An 18,861-nucleotide genomic window follows, 5' to 3' on the forward strand; every position below is an offset into this window, starting at 1 on the left:
GAGCCGATGATGTGGGCGGGGCGTCAATTAATCAACATTATTTCCATTTTACTTCATGATATTGTAGAGCATACAATTATTCCATCAAACACAACGTTACATCACAGACAATTAGATTGTGTAATTGTAACCGTATGAGTACTCCCGCCGAACTTATGTAGCTCGTCTTTTGTTGGATCAGATAGAATCACAGTGTTATACTTCTCATTTTACGTAATATATGTATTATCATGTAGACACGCACGTTACACCTGTTTTTACATCTGTAGAATCGTGCGAAAAGTGGTTTTCACTTGCAAATAAAGGCTAAAGGCAAGTATTTTCATACGTCACTTCTTGTTGTATCAATATTGACACAAATGTAAAGCATGAGTGACTGAAAAACTTGCAATACAAGAAACAGTCGATGATTAAAAAGTAAGTATGAACGAAACCAAAATTTCTTCTTGATTTGCTAATAGCATCTCGGATATGAGATGGTTCATTGGGCAACTTGATGATGTTCTAAAATAGCGTAGCGCAGAGATGTTTCTAAATCGCTCGCTAACTTTAATAAATGGGCTGCATTTATTTATTCATTATAATAGCTATTAGATATTCGAACTCTTATCTTTTAAAATGATTTTGCAAAATTTTAGACACACACTGGGCAAATAAAATATGTGTACATAATAATATGTCGATTTCTAGGAAGATTCTGTGTGCGTGGTGTACTGCATTACCCGGCATTATGACAAAAGCGCTAAGCCAACGGTATTCAATCGATCAGCGAACATTTGCAAGGCAGTTATGCTCCAGTTTCGGATAATTGCATTTGCACTTGTTATGCGAAACTTAGCAAGAAGCCAACCATCGGCTGCTATTAGCCAACTCGTATTATAAAATCTAATAATGTCCGGAATATGCGTGAAAATAATTAGATTTATGCACATTAACCCGCCTCATTATAATATTGCAACATGGATTAGTTAAAATTACCGGACAAGAATAAATTGAAAGGGAAGCCATTCTTTAAAAAAGAATTGTGACATGAGAACATTATTTTGTAAGTAAGTAGAAGTTGTCGACTTAGATTCATCGAGCAATCATCTTGCACGCAAAAAAGTCCGCACATATTAAAATTTTATTTACCAAATATCCAGTGTACTTATAAGAAAAATCAAAGAAATTCCTGCTTTAAAAGGAGTTGAAAATAAAATGCAGATAAAACTATCCGTCTTCGCGACCGACAATCTATTAAAAACGTGAGGATTAATAACTCTATTTTTATCATTTCTACCACGTGAAGTAAAAATATACGGAAATGATCTCGCGACATCGCGTGACTTCGTTTACCTATACAATTAGGACGCGCTACTTAGTTCGTAACAAGTTACGTATGTCTCATCCATCCATACGTCCGTTTTTACTGCGTTAATATATGTATTCAGAATACCAGAAGAGAGTTTTAAATAATGAATCGCTAGTTTAATAGAAACATGACAACTATACTGCTTAGTCAAAATTTGTCAAAAAACGTTTATAAAGAAAACGCAACAATGGCAGTGCGTGAAGAATAATTACACAACATCTATTTTAGCTAAGTAAGGAAGATTCACAATAGATTTGAAAATACAATATGAAATGGTAATTAGCGCATTAGCAGTCCGATTGGTTGTCTGTCTTCCTCAATCCCACACTGCTTCATCTGTCAATGTTCAATAGGCACTCAGTCTGCGTTGGTCGTGTTTATTGTTCCGTGTGGATGGTAAAGCTGGGAATTCACGAGACAATCAATATTTGACGAAAACAGTCATCGTCGTGAGGTTATCTGATGGCATTGTGAATTATGGCGCATCGGTACCAGCCACCAACGTCACCGCCTACGAATATTACGTTATTTTCGTGTAAACCTTTGAAGAATATTCAAAGATAACATTGTATTATATATCATCGAAAGTATTATAGCTATAGTTTTCTATTTTAATCTGTTTTATGGTTATGGTTGCTTCGGTATCAGGGTCAGGTCAGGTTTATGCAAATATACTTATTATACGATTGAAAACGACTTGACGACGTCTGTTTCGCAATATGAATCACATTGCTTGTTAAGTCTACGTGACTTGGCATTAGTGTTTTAAATTCTATGGAAATTTCAAAAGCCATTTGTCGCTACGCTCTTTACTAACAATCGTCGCGTATTCTAACAAAAACCTAGTCAAAGCATAATAACTTACATAATCACATACTTAAGAAACTTCATACAAATTGGCCATAACTACGTGCATCACCTTGGGACTCCGATCGTTCTCAATAGCGACTAATTTTCAAAGTTGGGGTCAAACAACTTCCCTGCGGCATGGTAATTACTTCCTAGTAATAACAGTCGGGTATCGTGATAGCTTTTTGTTGACTTTTTCTAATGGTGCACGTGCGAATCGTTCTACCGGGTCTCGAATGCGAGGGCGCTGCCCGACCGTGAAAGATCCCATGCCCTTCTGTGATGTAATGTTTCGTGAATTCAATTCAATAAAACAAACTTAACTGTTCTTAGTGTCTTCCTTCACAGACATTATGCAAGGGTAAGAGATGTCCGCCAAAACATAATTTCACTTTCTTTCGATCACAGCACAGCGTAGGATGGGCGTGACGAGAGCCCGGCCGCCTCCAGCGACTTGTCGATTGCATACTTTCCCTGTTTTTATGGGAATCTTATGGGGCTTCTATTACGTAACAATAATGTGAAAGCTATAGTAAAATACATGGCTTTTTTATAAAGAAAGTGAAAAAGTAAATGTTTCTCAAAACGGTATTCATCCAACTAAGGACACGTGCATGTTAACCTACTCTGTCGATTGTGACTTGTAACAGAAGCCTCTAGTTGTATATGGAAATCATTCACTGTAAATGGACAAACAACGATTGTCTCTCGTACCAAAAATGGAAAGAAATATATAGAGCGTACAAACAAATGTATTGAAATCTTCATCTGCTGCGCTCAAACGAGGTTGTATTGTCTTTTATGTAAAGCCTTCGAGTTAGTTAACACCAAGTTTATTCAAAATGTTGCATCAGCACATTTTAAGTTCAACGAAAAACTAATAAAGCTACCTATAACAAAATTGAATTAACATGTGCAATGTATAAGGGTAACAATATGTGAGGCATCTTTACATTGATGAGATTATCTATTTATTTTTTATGCTTATAAATTAGGAGCTTGACGTAATGAAAAAATTAAAGCACGGTCACATCTTTCAAAGAGAAAGACATTAGATCAGTTTCTTACCTATTAGACTCTACATAGAAACGAAAGTAAAACCAGACGGTATTATGTTTACGTGTTGGTATAAATTAGGCATCATTTAGCCGTACAATACAGTGTAGCGCTGTTTTTGCGAACACCTTTTCTACCCACATAATAGGCAATGTGCCTAGTTCGGAGATGCGTAAATCACTGTCAGCACTTTCAAGTACGTACACCTAAACTTTAACCTTAAACATAGAGTGGGTGTTGTTATTAGCATTGACACACATTATACGTTGCAATTGCAACGACATTCTCGACATTTTGACTCGAATCAAAATTATAATGAGCATGATTGCGACCAGTTGTGACAAATTTGTGTGATATACAATACGAGTATGATACCGTGAGTCAAAATCCTATTAGGTAAGTAGAGTTAAGATAGAAGGTTCCGTAAAACTTAATCTGGCATTTGGCAACGTATTTAACGTTGAAAAGAAGATGACGAACACTTCTCATAATCGCTAGTAAAATGATATTTCAATTTATAATTTTGGTACTCTACTGAGAAAAACTTCATTTCTCTTGTGATTACCGAATGCCGAGCTGAACGGGGAGATTTATTACCTATGCTTAATATTTTTCGAAGTAATTTTATTATATACACATCAGTTAGTCACGCTTTTCTCGTTAACAAGTAGAACATATAGTTCATAATACACGTTCTACTTAAAATTTAGTCATAAAAATTTAATTCGTATAGTGTAGGTATGTACGTAATAGATTAATTATGCTTAAGATTTTTGCATTATACTAGTTTTTTGTTTTAATATTGACCTAACAAATATAGGTAGTTACCATAACAAGCTCATGTAGGTTAACTGTCTCTTAAATGACAAACTCCGAATTTCGCACTGAAATGTATCACACTTGCAAGGACATAGAGACAGTAAGCAAGTTACCAGATGGATAAAATTTACTATAACAAAACAGTTAGTAGCATTTGGTAATTGTTTCGTTAAATACGGAAGACTGATGACTATGTACCTCCAGCAATAGACTTCAACATAATGAATTGAAAACCGTATAACCTTCTATAATGAGGCATAAATGTTAAGTCAAAACCTTTACGATGGAATATAGAATTGTGCACGCAGATGTCAGTAATTCCCGCATGATTGACGACTGTATGCCTGAGCCCTATTAAAAAAACATTAAACGTCTATCTAACGCCAATCATTAGCCAGAAACAGAAGTTCAGCTAGGTCAAGTGTGCACGGCATATAACGGCAAGGTCGGGACTTCTAAGTGCTAAAGGACATTCGCATTATGCTTAATGAAACTTAGTTTTCAAATTCAGTATGTGGGAGTATTACAACGAGAAATGTGCAGTTTATTATTAGCAATCAAAACATCTGTTGAAGATGGAGTCCCTATCTTCGAAATGAGTATGAATAACGAATATATGATTATTAAACTTTATTTCTTTATGTTACACACACAAATAACGCTAATTAAATAGCTCGTTTCTATGCATTTGAAATAGTTTCCAAGTATGGTATAGTTAAGAAACATTTATAACATTGGCATTGAAATGCTGGTGGATAGCCTTCCGAAATCAAATCGTTAGAAATCCCATTCGTTTTATTGATATTAATTTGTCTATTGCGTCCGATTTTTTTCTGTATATTATTATACATGACTGTGTTAGATATCTTGTTTTACTCAACAGAATATGTTTAATAACATTTATCATGTTCCATGAAAGATATTGCAAAAAAGTGGAAGAAATGTTGACTCAACTGCATGCCAGAAACGATAAAAATGATAATAATGATGTTATCTACAGTTATCTAAGTTTTAAAGAGTATAAGCCACCGTCATACAGTCTGTATGTAGTTTTATACTATCGATAAATGTTGCGAAATCGTTCAGATATGTGGTTTCTCACATGTTTGGTGAGAAGCTGTCGCCGCTAGACAGTTTTCCAATCTATTGAACCGACACGATATTGGTTTAGGTTGCGTCAAAAAGTAACCTTTGATATTGAACTGTACAGAAGCCTAGGGGGAAAATAAATCATATGATTTTGAAGATAAATCTACACGTACGTATTACGTTCTTAGCTGTGTGATAATCAATGAACTGAGAGTTTGAAAGGTTGTTAAGCAAAAAGATATTGTGTGCTAGTTTTTGCTATAAATAGTAAATAGAAATAAATTTTAAAATACATGTCTTATATTATCGAACAAGGTGTTGAAATGGTTGTTCTTTATACATTCTCGCGAGAGTATAAGCATTTTCAGTAGTGAATTTTGGATGCTGTTATATTTTATATTTATGAAAGCTATACTTACACTTGCTTTTAACAATCCGCGTTGTCTGCAAAAAGCAGTAATTAACAAAGTTCTCGAGTATCGCGTTAACAATAGTAAATGGAAACACACTAATTCATCCATTGTGACTAGTAAGCCAGCACGCGTTCTTGCAAAGAGAAATTTGACAATGCACTTATGAAGAAAGTTTATAAGTCATCAGAACGTGATTAAAACAAACGAAACGTGTTTGCTTCGCTCATTAACTAACCATCAGATAAATGTATGAAAATGAAATATAAATGCTTTTGTATGCAGCCAAGGTTTGTTGTTATATATTTTTGTAATTTATATCAAGCGTAGAATTTTTATATTACTTTACTAACAGTGCTTTAAATTTCACTGGTAAACTTAAAAAGATTTCATAACCTGACACAATAGCATGTAAGACACAGTCATTTACAAAAAATATAAATCCTATAACCCAGCTTGTAAAAAAAATAGGATACTTTATCATCCGCGCCAATATTTAAAATTGCTGTGCTTGTTTCAGATTTAATCAAAGTTAACATGCCTGTAATGCAGTATGAGTGGCATTCGCTTTTTATTTCCTCTTAAAACGGCCTCACAACGTCGTTAGCGTCTCGTAAAGTAATTTAAACACATTTTGCATATGTAACATACGACGCATGGATTAAATCAGGGGCGGAAGACGAAGAAAGTGACATAGTAACCTGCTTGTGTCCAAGTCGAAAGAAGCGAGAGTAATCGGCTGAGGTCTGCCGGCACACAGCGAGCACGGTGACCTCAAGCCTACAAACAGGAACTTGCAAAATTGTTTCTAACCTTACGTTGCTTACGTTTACATACACAGGGTTCGGTCCTATGCTTACACAATACGAGTGCACTGTAGGTTCAATACACTGATTGACAGAACAACAGTACTCCCAGCTTGACAATTTAAATGCATTGATGGTATTGCAAACACACGTGAATGTCTTCACAATGTTACTAGCTTCCGGAAAAGTCGTGACGTGCATAAGATGCAGTTTTGTAGTATCCGGAAAAAAGTATTCTTACACGATCAGGTTCCGCATGAACGCATCGCAAGGGAAATTATAATTAAAGAACATACATTACGATCTCCATAAATTAGAGCGTTTGACAAAATTAGGTGAGGCATAGTTGAAATTGCCATTTCATTAATTTAATGAACGTCCACCAGTCACGCCATACAGAAGCGGTCATCGCAAAAAAACGTACCAACAAATTGTTATTATATATTGAAGGTAATAACACAATTACTGACAATGGGAGTAGACGTAACATGGAGCCTAAATTTATGTTATTACGTCTGTGTAACGCATAACACACCTGTCAGATTTGACGGTTATTTACTAAATCATATGACGAAAAGCAATTTAACGTCGATCTAGTTTCGCAATTCGAACTGACAATGTTCAATTGTGTAAAATGTGGTAATGAAAGCGTTACCCATTTCGAACCACGGCTCAGAACAGATAGACGCGGTCCGATCGCGTAATGAATTACAGCATCAAATCAATCAGGACAATTATGTATTCGCCACTGAAATACTGCAAGTAACAAATTCATTTCGTTATTTCAAATTAAATCTCTACAAATAATGACACCTAATACAAAGAGATCGGGGTTATTTTCACAACTCTGAAAACAAAATTACAGAACAGTAATTCTATATGCTTCGACTGTAATTATTTTATTACGTGAACAGAGGGAAGGGATTCGTGTTATTATCTGTCATGTCAATGCTGTCACTATTGCAAGAATCAATTCTTCAAAATAGTGTACTAGTTCCTTACATTATTACTATGCATTGATAAACAATGGGGAATCAGTAGTTCAGCACTAGTATAAGTAAATTGCCGGCTTTTATTGTGTCGGTTAACAGAAAATGACGCTTTTAACAGTAAGAGTGGTTTGAAAGAGGTGTGGACGGCGACTCAACTGCGATCAAACTTCGACGCACGCGCACGACACGCAATACAACTACTTTCGCCGATTAAAATCCAACGCCGTCCGAGATTTTGTACGTGACAGACGTTTAACGCGTACCTATTACGAAAGTACGTCACGATTTGTACAAATTATTTATTTGATACAATAATGACGACTTATAAATCCGTCACGACGTACCCTCGATCGAGGCTGAGAATTTTGCGTGTGTTCCATTTGTTGACAATGAATTTCCCATTATCATTAAATTGAATATTAAAGTGCAAAAAATGATCTATAATACTTAACTCTTTATAATAAGGTGAGAGTAAATAATTTCACACATAAAACTGCTATTACTTTCAAACTCAAAGCGCGCCCGCAAAATTAAGAACACATCGTAAACATAAAGCAAACTTATACAGAAGCGATTCGAATACTTATAATATTCGTCTCGAGATAAAATAGACAAATATATGATGTAGTTATATCAAAACAAACTGGTTATTGATGTAGGTAATACTGTCTATGGCGACTGATTGATGAAAGCCGTGAAATATGGGTAAAGGATTAGAGCGGTGCTACGGCTTTCTCCTTTAATACCGATTATAAAAATACCAACCGATAAATCAACATTAACAAGCAAATTACAGCCAGGGGCAATATATGAACATATGAACAAAAGTTATACAGATTATTAAGTGCAATCGGCATCCGAGTGAAATTGAACCGGAACATTGAAAAGAAATCGATACTTACCTACGATGTGGTTTAAGGCAATTTTGAAAGCTGATGTCTTATTCTGTAGTCCATATTGGCTATAAAAGAATAATTTTATTGATATTGCACTACTGATTACAAATACTTCCGACTGCGGTGCAGACAAACCGCATCGGATTTTACGTATCATGTAACAATATGATTATTATGTTATTTCAATAAAATAAGGATCCATAAAAAATAACTGCACTCGCTGTCTGGTTGTAAATTATAACCTCGTTTGTACATAATATATTGTAGATCTTGAACTTTTTAATAACCTTTTTTTACCTAGCAAAATTATTTTACTGTAATTTTAAACATTTATGACGTAGTAGTCTACGTCGTTTTACATTTACAACTTTAAGTATACTTCAGATATTTATAAAACTGTTTTTTACGACCTAAGTCATGCTATTTTTTATCTAAACTTACTATATAAAATTAATTCAACAATGGGATACTTATATTCCAAGTATACTTACAATAACATTGTAATATCGTTTTTGATTTGCGAGCAAAGCTGCGGGCGGTGGTTAGTATGAAAACAAATATATTCAATGTATACAATCTTTGACTTTCCAACACAAAGTACGCCTTCTCTTCAGATAAATAAAATATTAAACTGGAACAGTGATGTAAAAAGAAGGAAAATATACGAAAGCCATTCGAGATATCGCTTTATGAATTTTATGAATCGTATTGAAAGCGATAAATTTATAACAAATAAATAACAATACTGAAACAATGCTATTGAGCAATACATATATATAACATTATTATGTACCGTATACTGATATTATCGTCCAAATTGGTAATAGTGATCAAGTCGTGAACGTTAATGTACGCTCGTGCGCACATAATTAAGTTACGTTTGTTATAGGGAACTTTATGTAATGCAGTGAAAGCTTACGGGAGACCCACACAATGCCGTAGAAAATATCCAATATTTACTTGTGTCAGTTAATAAGATATGTCTACATATAAAATAACCATAAATAATAATATTATCACGATTTTTTACATTGCCACCATCGTTCCGGATAATTGTCACGAATTTGTCTTAAAATTAGCGTACTACGTCTTGTCGACAAGTAGAGCGCGTCGTGTTGAACACAAATAAAAAAATGTCTATTGCAGCGGCTGTCAATCAACCGATGTGCACTTTTATTTTTACTTTTAAAAACTTTTTCTCAGTTTAGTTTAACTTTCTGAGCAGAAAACACTTTCCATCAATAATTATCTACTCTATGGAAAGTGTACGCACACTACACGCGTTTTATTATTTTAACTATTTGGAACAGTAAAAAATCGATTAAAGTATAAACGAATACAAGTCTAAGTTGCGTGATAGGGTTCTGCATCATAAAATTTTATTCGAGGGCGAATAGCTACGATAGAAACCGCGAAAGACAAACTTATTTTTTGTACGAAGTTAAACTTTCTTTTACTAAGCACGAAAACTATCGAAAGTAATGCAACCCCTATAACTATTATATTATTGACAGACAGTTAATAAAAGTTAATCGTGTTATTAGTTTTATTTTGTAAACAGTATTCGCAAAGCTTAATGCAAATTGTGTCCAAATATATTCTTCGTTTCTAGAAATATTAATATTTAACTTAATAAAATGTATAAGGGTCCAGAACATTTACGATTCTTCACGGTTACAAATGTTTGACATCTCCCGTGTTACATAAAGGAACAATTGCAACACACGTGACGACTTTATCTGATATTAGGACTGGGGCGGACAAGAACGGAACATGGGTAACGTCTTGTGACGTTTTCTGACAGATACTCTATTATTTAAGCTCACATTGTCATGAGTCTTCATTCACCCTACGTGGAGAATGTAATAATACCTTTGTTTTATCCAATACTTTCGTAACACGTGATAATTTGAAACTTTCTATATCATAATCTATGAGGAAAATACTCTGGCAGATTAATACTCTTCAAAGTGAATACAAACATGTCTATCTTTTCAATTTCACACAGATAAAAAGTAATACTCGCGTGGAGTGAATAGGTATTGCAAAAAACTTTATCGGAATAAACCGTAGTTTAGCATTTTATTTTCAAACTCCCACCCCTGTTTCGCGTGTGACAAAAGGGTTGGTCTGTTCAGGGATCGCTAGGCGGGGCTATGAAAACCGCGACCTACTATCTTTCCCGTAAATAGGTTAACGTCGTGTCATGCCGCTTATTCCATAAAAACAAGCATGTAATCACCTTTGACACGAACTACTAGAATAATTGACGCTATTTATGAACATCGTTGTGCTAAATTGTTTGGTGCTGAACTACTTCCAATGGCGTTATATTGATCTAAATATTTGCACATTTGGCGCTACTCATGTACTTACAGCAGTTAATCAAATAACAAACAATATTCAGTTTCACTCTCGTTTTCCTTTCGAATTCTATTTACAAAGTGTGATGTATTAGTGTAATAAGGTAGGTAAGAGCAATGGGTATTATTTGAAGAACTTAATACACGGTTCTCTGTGACAGGATATAAGTCAAGACACAACATAATATTACTTGCATTCACCGCTATTAATATTAATAACACTGTCTTAGATTAACATTGAGTGGTGTAGTGTGACCAGGTATATTTTGAATTATTTGAACAGACGAAAATATTTATACAAAGGAACAACGAAATGTTAGCAAGCGAAAATTTATTGCACCAGGTCGCGAGTTTATTTGACAGAAAGGCATAGTAAACTAGACCGCTGTTGGCACTTAAGAGATTTCTCCATTTGATCGTTAGAGCGCTAATTCCAAGTAACACAAACAGGAATGTCAACTTGAGACTCGAAAGTTCTATAACCTTAATAAACATCATTTCCAATATTACCAATAGAAAAAACCGCAAATGAGTTGGATTGTAAATCAATCACAACAGGAATTGCGTTTGTTTAGCAGCAGAGCATTTCAACACGCCAATTTTATCAGTGACAAATGATAAAATCGCGAGTAAACCTGTATAAACAGTAGGCTATTTATCGTCCAATAACAATAGTGACAGCAGTGTCCTATTTAAAAACTGGTCACAACACAGTAGCATTGAAGTCGAAGCGGCAAAATGAAACCCCGAGCGGGCGACCGGACGCGATCGTCGATATCACATTAGAAAACCGTTGTGGGTAGCTACAGGTACGCAGTTACGCACCTCGATGCATATTGGATACACCAGTTAAGTTCACAAGTATCCCACCAAACAAATTGTGACAATTATGTTCTGTAAAAGATAAAATGTAAAATTCGTAGATCTCAATAACTGATAACATATTAAAAGATAAAATTATAAAATTAGTTAACTAGCTATAGAATTTATTCATTTCTTTCTCCGATATTTGGATATATGGATGGAGATAATGGATAACAATTAACAAGTTAATCAGTTAGTCAGCAACTCTATCCTTCACACACTTATTAATACAGGTTATTTCTTTTTCCTAAAAAGTTAATTCAAAGAATCTTTCTAGAACCAGTGCCTACAGCATCTAATTTGTTCTAGTCGAGATCAAGTTGTAATAAAAATAGAGCAATCTCGATCTGCTTGGATTTCTACTAGAACTGGAGTAGCGGCATCATTACTGAGTCGCTGGTAGGAAAGGCTGTAATTAGTCTATTTATAGAACCAAACCACATTCTAAATTAGGAATATTAGCACTGACTGATAGAGAGATAGGTACCACTAATCGCATCCTGTGAGTGCGATTACTGGTGACTCATACATATGAAATCCATTCGATTTTACCTACTTAAAAGCTATATGTATCCACCTCGAGTATTTTCTAAGACTTAGTAATGTAAGCATTCGATAAACATACAAATTATGAAAATGTATTCGGTCATTCTAGCGGTTAACTATGCGGATGATCGGTTCGTTTCCGAGAATCTTGTAAGTTAAAAGGACTTACGCATCAATATGTTCAACAAATAAACATTTTTTAATAGTTTAGCTAGATAATATGATAATCTTGCGGAAACAGTCGTTAAGTAAACATAATAATATAGAAAACATCGGAGTTTTTGTACAAAATCATTTTTCTGAATACTTAACCATGATTAAAGTAACAGTCCAGCTAGAAATATGTAAAACTCAAATAACTTTCTCAAATTATTGATTGATGATATAGTTTTCAAGTTAATAAACGATGCTATGTCGCGGTTTTATGGGACCTAACCCTAGAATTATGACCTAACTTGGGGCATAAAGGTAAAGGTAAAACTCGGGAAAGGTAGCAGAGAAAATCACTGAAGCAAAACAAGATTTATTTCAGTACAAGTTGTTACCGTAAATTAATTACTTCGTACGAAACAGGGCGAGGTCTTGCTTTAACTTGGTAAAAGACTCTTTACGAAGGTCTAAATGTAGGGTATTATACAAGTCCGAATACTTTTGGGACGGTCTCTATGTGATATAAGATAAAACAAGCACCAAGATAGTGATTAGAATGTCGTTTAAATGTAATTAAATTAATGACTTAATATATTAAGTTCTTGTTTCATAAAAAATATAAAATTGTGGCACCTATTAGATAACGAAATTGGGAAAAATAACGTAATATCAGATAAAATGTAGAAACATATAAAAATATCATTACGAAAATAACTAATTTTATCCGTCTGACTTATTTAACGTCCAAGTGCAATGATATACGGGCAAAGCAAAGGTCTTTTTCTTCTAAAAAAAGAACAAAGTTAAGTTGTTTTAGAAAACACATATTTTTAAGTCAATTCGTACAGTTTTAAATAAAAAGATATCACAATTCCTACTGTGCGATACTTTTCAGAGCTTCATACTTCATTCAATATGGTATTTTCTAGCCCTTGGTGTACTTTAAGATCGTAATAGGGTAATTGTTAAAAAACACGTTACATCATTATCTTCAATTTAAATAGAACCATCATGTTAAGATTGATATCAAATAAAAATACACGAAATCATTAAATGAGATTACGACCATTAACATTCAATCATTATGACCGATCTCTTTCAAATTAGTGGAATGTTAAAAGCGATTAAATCTATATTAATGATTGACGTTGGATACTTGCTTGTGGTAGCATTAGGTGACCGTTTATATCATCAGTAACGTGATGATAGATAAAACTAAATGTAAGTTATGTAACGGAAATTATTCAACCTATTGTTTAATACATATATTCAATTATTCATTATGACAAATGCCATTATAACTGTTATTGAATATCTTCGTTATCTCCTCGTAAGTTATCACGCCATTGTCTTCTCGTTCCAATATCAATGTTTGTGAAAGTATTTTTTAATGTCTATAAATATCGCTACATTCTAGTTTAAACGACAGCAACAAAAATTAATATCGCGTTGTTTCTAGAAAATATGCATATAATGAATAAAGTAATAAACTTTGATGTTCACGTCTTCTGCATACACTTAAAATTCCAGATTTTTAATGCATATTTAATGAAAAAGTAATAATATAAAATGTATATTAAAATGTTGTCATCTCGCCTAATCTTCCCGTGGGTTGTAGTGAGAGGCGGCTTGAGATTATAAAATTGGAATGTCAAGAATGTCAGTGAAGCGACAAAGTAACATTTTATACCATGGTCTCCAAAACAATACAGTAATGGTCGCCAATTATATTCAAACAAGTTTCATATTTGGGATAGTATGTAAAAGGTACAATGGGCTAAGGCTTTCACTTCGCAGTTGACACTGCCAACAATTATTTTATTATAAAGAACAGTTACACGCTCAAATGAAAGATATCTAAATATAACCATAATGAAACCGCCACCTGGTTAAGGCTGTATACTACAGCTTTGCTAAAAGAACCTAATGAATAATGTTGTGTTCATAGAATCTTAGGGATAATCTAACTTTCCTCGTAAAGCGACACCGCAGGACCTTGTTATGGCTCACGAAAAGGTCAAGTGTGCAGTATTTCTATACGTGTACAGATACAACGATCGTGCATAACGTTATGCAAGAATATGAGAGAAACAAAGAGATCATGTAGAGATCGTGGCGTAGTTTTATTATCAGAGACATGTCAGATAATGACTTCATCGTGTAGAAATAATATTAGCTATAGAACTTCCCTTTCAACCATTGTTACTAATGAAACAATGGAATTTCTATTATATTTAAAATCAATACTGGATTTCAAAATAGAATATGCGAATAACACGTAATAAGAACATTTTACTGCACACAAAAGCAACTGTGGCCTTTGTAAAAACTGTATTTAAACGTAGCTGCGTGGGAAGGATCAAATAACTAAAACTAAATAGGCTAGGCTGTATGTCTCGAGGTCGAATAAGTAAAATAAAATGATACAGGTTTATACCTTTCGTGACAATACGAATGCCAAATAAATCAGAGCAGTTGTTCAGAATTTTTTATCATAATTTAGGTAACAAATTATGGAACCCGTCCCGAAATAATATTGTTATAATAAAACACGGTATTTCGGCTAGACTGAATATCAAATTATCAACCTTTCTCCGATGAAATTAGAAAAAGGGAAAAGCATAAATCAGTTTTCCCAGTGTTAATGATACATTTTGTAATATGTGCTGATTCCCACAAATTACGAGTCAAGGTACATGATGCTAGTTAATTATGTATGTACATGGCAACTGTACCACTGATGGTTACTGGTTACCGCTGTTACTGTTTGTTACCAGTGGCTGGTGACAACAGCGACCAACCACCGTGACGACACGGAAATGCGGGTAACATTTAGAAAGCAGTTTCGTTATTTGCGCGTACGCATATGTGCACTGGTTTTATCGCTAATGGAAATAGGGCCTGCAGTGATTTATTAGCGACTATTCTAGAGTTTTCTCTTATTCTGTTATTCGCACTTTTCCTTTACTTTGGCTTTACACAAAAATAGATAAATTAATAATCGGGTAATTTTATCTATTGATCTCTAATCCATCCCTGCATCAAATACAAATAAGTAAAAAAAGTGATAGTGCCGTTTTTAAATGCAGTATTTTAGATAATAAAATCAACGAAAAACGGAAATCCCCAACTTAACTAAGGTTTGATTACAGAATCCGGAACTCTTGATTCAGTTCTCTAGAGCAAAATGGCCCATTACATTTTCCGGTCACAAAGGACCACTGACGACCTTCAAACAACAACAGAATAGTTAAACCTTCCACCTCCGCGTATTTAAAAGCTATTATAATTATAACTAACAACTGAGATGACTCCATTGCTTTGTCTTCTGCTGTTAAAGGACAATAATCTTCAATAATCTTGGTTGATAAGCATTTTAGAATTCCAACCACACTTAGCTGACAACAGACTAATCTAATACGAAATGTTTGCGCAGTTTCCTTTAAATACTAATTGGCTTAAGATATAGTCTTAATTATGCATGCGTTTACCGAACACCTACGCTAATTAATTGTTACCGTACAGTAGACAAACAATCAACTCAGAGAGTATAAAGTTTCGAAATATTAATTATATAATTCACCGGTACCTTAAGATTTTCAAACATAACAGACTAAATGTTTCTCTGAAGCATTAATAACCACTCAAGTTGTTGAAAGGCGAGTATCAATAACTTTATAATTATTTGCTTTCAACTGAGCGTGCCCTTGGTCACAAATAAATGTAGGGTTTCCACGTATAGGCAAGCCTGACAAGTGACGGGAAATTACACGTTATGTAAAACAATACACTAAGTAAAATCAATGGAACACGTAATAACTATGTTCCAGAGAAATATAATATTTTGATGCGCATTATTGTGTAGCTAAGAAATTAATAATATAATACTAATAATAATAGCTAAGAAAGCATTTGTTTATTAACGTTGCCCAAATAATTCCAGCTCTAGTCGCATTAGCTCTCCAACTAAGTGCTTTTCTTATCCGTCTTAAACGGGATTTGTTGAAAACAATAGCGTCGCTAACTTCACAGCTACATTACAGTAAGATGTCCAGACCCTAATCATCAAGATGAACCAATTTCTACGCTGCCCGTAAAAAGTGTATAACGTTATTATTGCCACTAACCATTTTGACCTAGGGTCAAATCATTGTTGAACAGACTCACTTCACTGTCTACGATCTATTAGCAGTTTGGAAATGTAATCGGAGAAAGTAACTAATTACTGTTGTAAAGCGAATAATGTAGTCAAGCAGACACGCAAGCAAAATATGAGTGGCAAAGCTTTCATCTTTGTGTTGGATACGGGCTCTAATGAATGTGCACTGCACCAGAAATGAGGAATCGATTACACGCCAATCGGTACAAACTAGAATCGATATTTTAGATCGATAATATCGTAACAGAATACGATTTAGCGGTTAGAAATCTATATTGAAAAGAATTGGAAACCTCACATACATGAAGAATAATATACAAGTATTTTTATTCCTATTGTTGCATTCGTAATGACAGTGATTAAGTGTTTAAGATCTGTAATCGGTCTCAACTCGGTTGCAACTCATTTTGCGTCGTAATGACGTGATTGGTAGAGTTAAATTAAGGAACACTATAAAAAGGGGTTGATTTAAATATAGATAAATAATGTACATTACGTTTTAAAATATGTTTACAAATAGGTACTTGTGAAATAACATAATTGTCTGTATTACTTTATTTCATATCGAATACAATTTGACGAGTTTACATCACAGCTAAAAGATATATCGTAGATAAATCATGCATTGTACTTGGTATGAACTATCAATTGCGATATCGACGTAGATTGACAACTGATTAGAAGGAAGAGCTGTCTTAAATCTTCAGTTGTCTATTAAACGTTGCGCAAATCGAACATTACGTTTTAATGGAAATTCTTCCATCTTCACAGAGCTTCTGGTACCGATGTAACGCGAAATTAGTTGATGTAATCGAAATAAGGTAAAAAAGCGATTGGACTAGAACGATCGAATGACGCAAGCTAAATGGATGATGGTATGTCACAGACACCAGCACGTTTTACGCACGTCAACGATTAGCAACAAAATCGGTAAAATACCATATTAATTGAAACTGTTTTCCTGCTTTAAGTTTTTCTTAAAAGTCAAATTAAATGCCCTTCGTTTGGTATTGAGGAATTAACTTTTTTGTAGTAATTAACTACGCAATGGTCACTTGAACCAATTTATGCAGCAGTTAGGCAAGGCAACAGTTTCTTTTAAAAACGTGAAATTGTAATGGTAGATAAATTGCTTGCACCAACATATACTTAATATATGTATGAGATAATGTATCTGATTAGCTTACCCGTGCAATGTTCTCGCTAAGTGCACCACTACACGTTATCTATAACATGACATTATGACACGCACCGTTTTCTTCACTTTCTTTTTTAGAAACAAGACCTTTTTCATGGTACTCCTCTCACGATACACTATTGATACACATTTTATACATTAAACTTTAAAAAGGAACAATTGCAAGCGTGGAGGTCGCGGGGCAGCAGATATTTCGCAAGTCTGAAACGAACTGGCGAACAGAACCGAACACTGAATATTGCCAACTAGGTAGATAGGTTTTGCCTCTATCACGCGATCGGTGGTTACGTACCTTATACAATGCTAATATCGAGTGTACACGAAACCATGTCTTAAATCTATTATGATTGCGCCGTCGATACCGCTATACCATACATACGCGTTTGGAGGTTTTTTCGACAAATTTCTGGTCAATGTGACGCTAATATTTATAGTTTATTGTTTATTATACTAATGCACTGACACTATTTACCGTGTATTAGGTGGTAACTACGTTAAACGTTGGATTCGTGTTAAATTTTCAACATAACGCGAAAAGACACGACAAAACCCAAATCATAAGATTGTAGTATCGAGATACATACAACCTACTATCGTAGTGAGGGGAGGTTCACACGAACGCGCCGCCCGCGGTACCCTGGCACCTGGCACCGACAGCAGCTTACCAAACATGCGACCTAAGACGATATAAAAAATCTTTATTAAGTATACCTCCAAACTTTTAGGTTTGGCTTTTCATCGAAAAAAAAATATATTTATATAATTGGCAACAATTACGAATTGTCTTAAATTGATATAGGCAAGAATTGATTGAGACTTGATAGATTTGATGGTATAGTTATGGCTACGAAATTATATTGAAGGTTAAATTCATATTTTCTAGATCAAAACAGTGTCATGTTTAAATATCATTTACTTCTTTAAATGTATGATTAATGTCATACAAGTTTCTGTAGAGGCACCGAAAATCGAAATAAGTGGTTTGTTGCAACACAACGACAGCTGTGCGGCGGCAGATGCTGGGCGCTTGCTTTTTATCCAGCCTCATAAATCCTTATGTAAATGAGTTATTTACACAGAACAAGCTACCTCTACGTAGATGGCTATAAGCGATGCATCGCACAGGTGGAAGCGTGGGACTAAAAAGTTGATATTACTGCATTTAATAAGTACAGAGGCGTATTTCGCGCAAATTAAATTGTGTCAGCTGCTTGGCCCACATCGTATTGTCTCGCCGTGGGATCAAGATACTATTATTGTTCATCGGCAAACTGTTGGTAAAATAGAAAATTGTGAACAATGGCGTGTTATTT

The 18,861-nt window shown here is 34.4% G+C and overlaps 1 protein-coding gene across 3 annotated transcripts in view; it reads right to left on the reverse strand.

Moving 5' to 3' along the window:
* Window positions 1-18,861, reverse strand: part of jvl (javelin-like) — a 74,129-nt gene that overhangs the window by 49,647 nt on the left and 5,621 nt on the right. Inside the window, exon 1 of one of the 3 annotated variants that reach the window (XM_076118824.1) lies at window positions 17,538-17,766. The exons of the other annotated variants lie outside the window; for them this stretch is intronic. The gene's annotated coding sequence lies outside the window, so the exon portion shown is untranslated. Of the gene's footprint in view, window positions 1-17,537; window positions 17,767-18,861 lie in introns of those variants that run through there. 3 annotated transcript variants of the gene reach the window in all.

The sequence above is a fragment of the Anticarsia gemmatalis genome, chromosome 9 (genome assembly GCF_050436995.1).
Source record: "Anticarsia gemmatalis isolate Benzon Research Colony breed Stoneville strain chromosome 9, ilAntGemm2 primary, whole genome shotgun sequence".
Taxonomy (NCBI): domain Eukaryota; kingdom Metazoa; phylum Arthropoda; class Insecta; order Lepidoptera; family Erebidae; genus Anticarsia; species Anticarsia gemmatalis.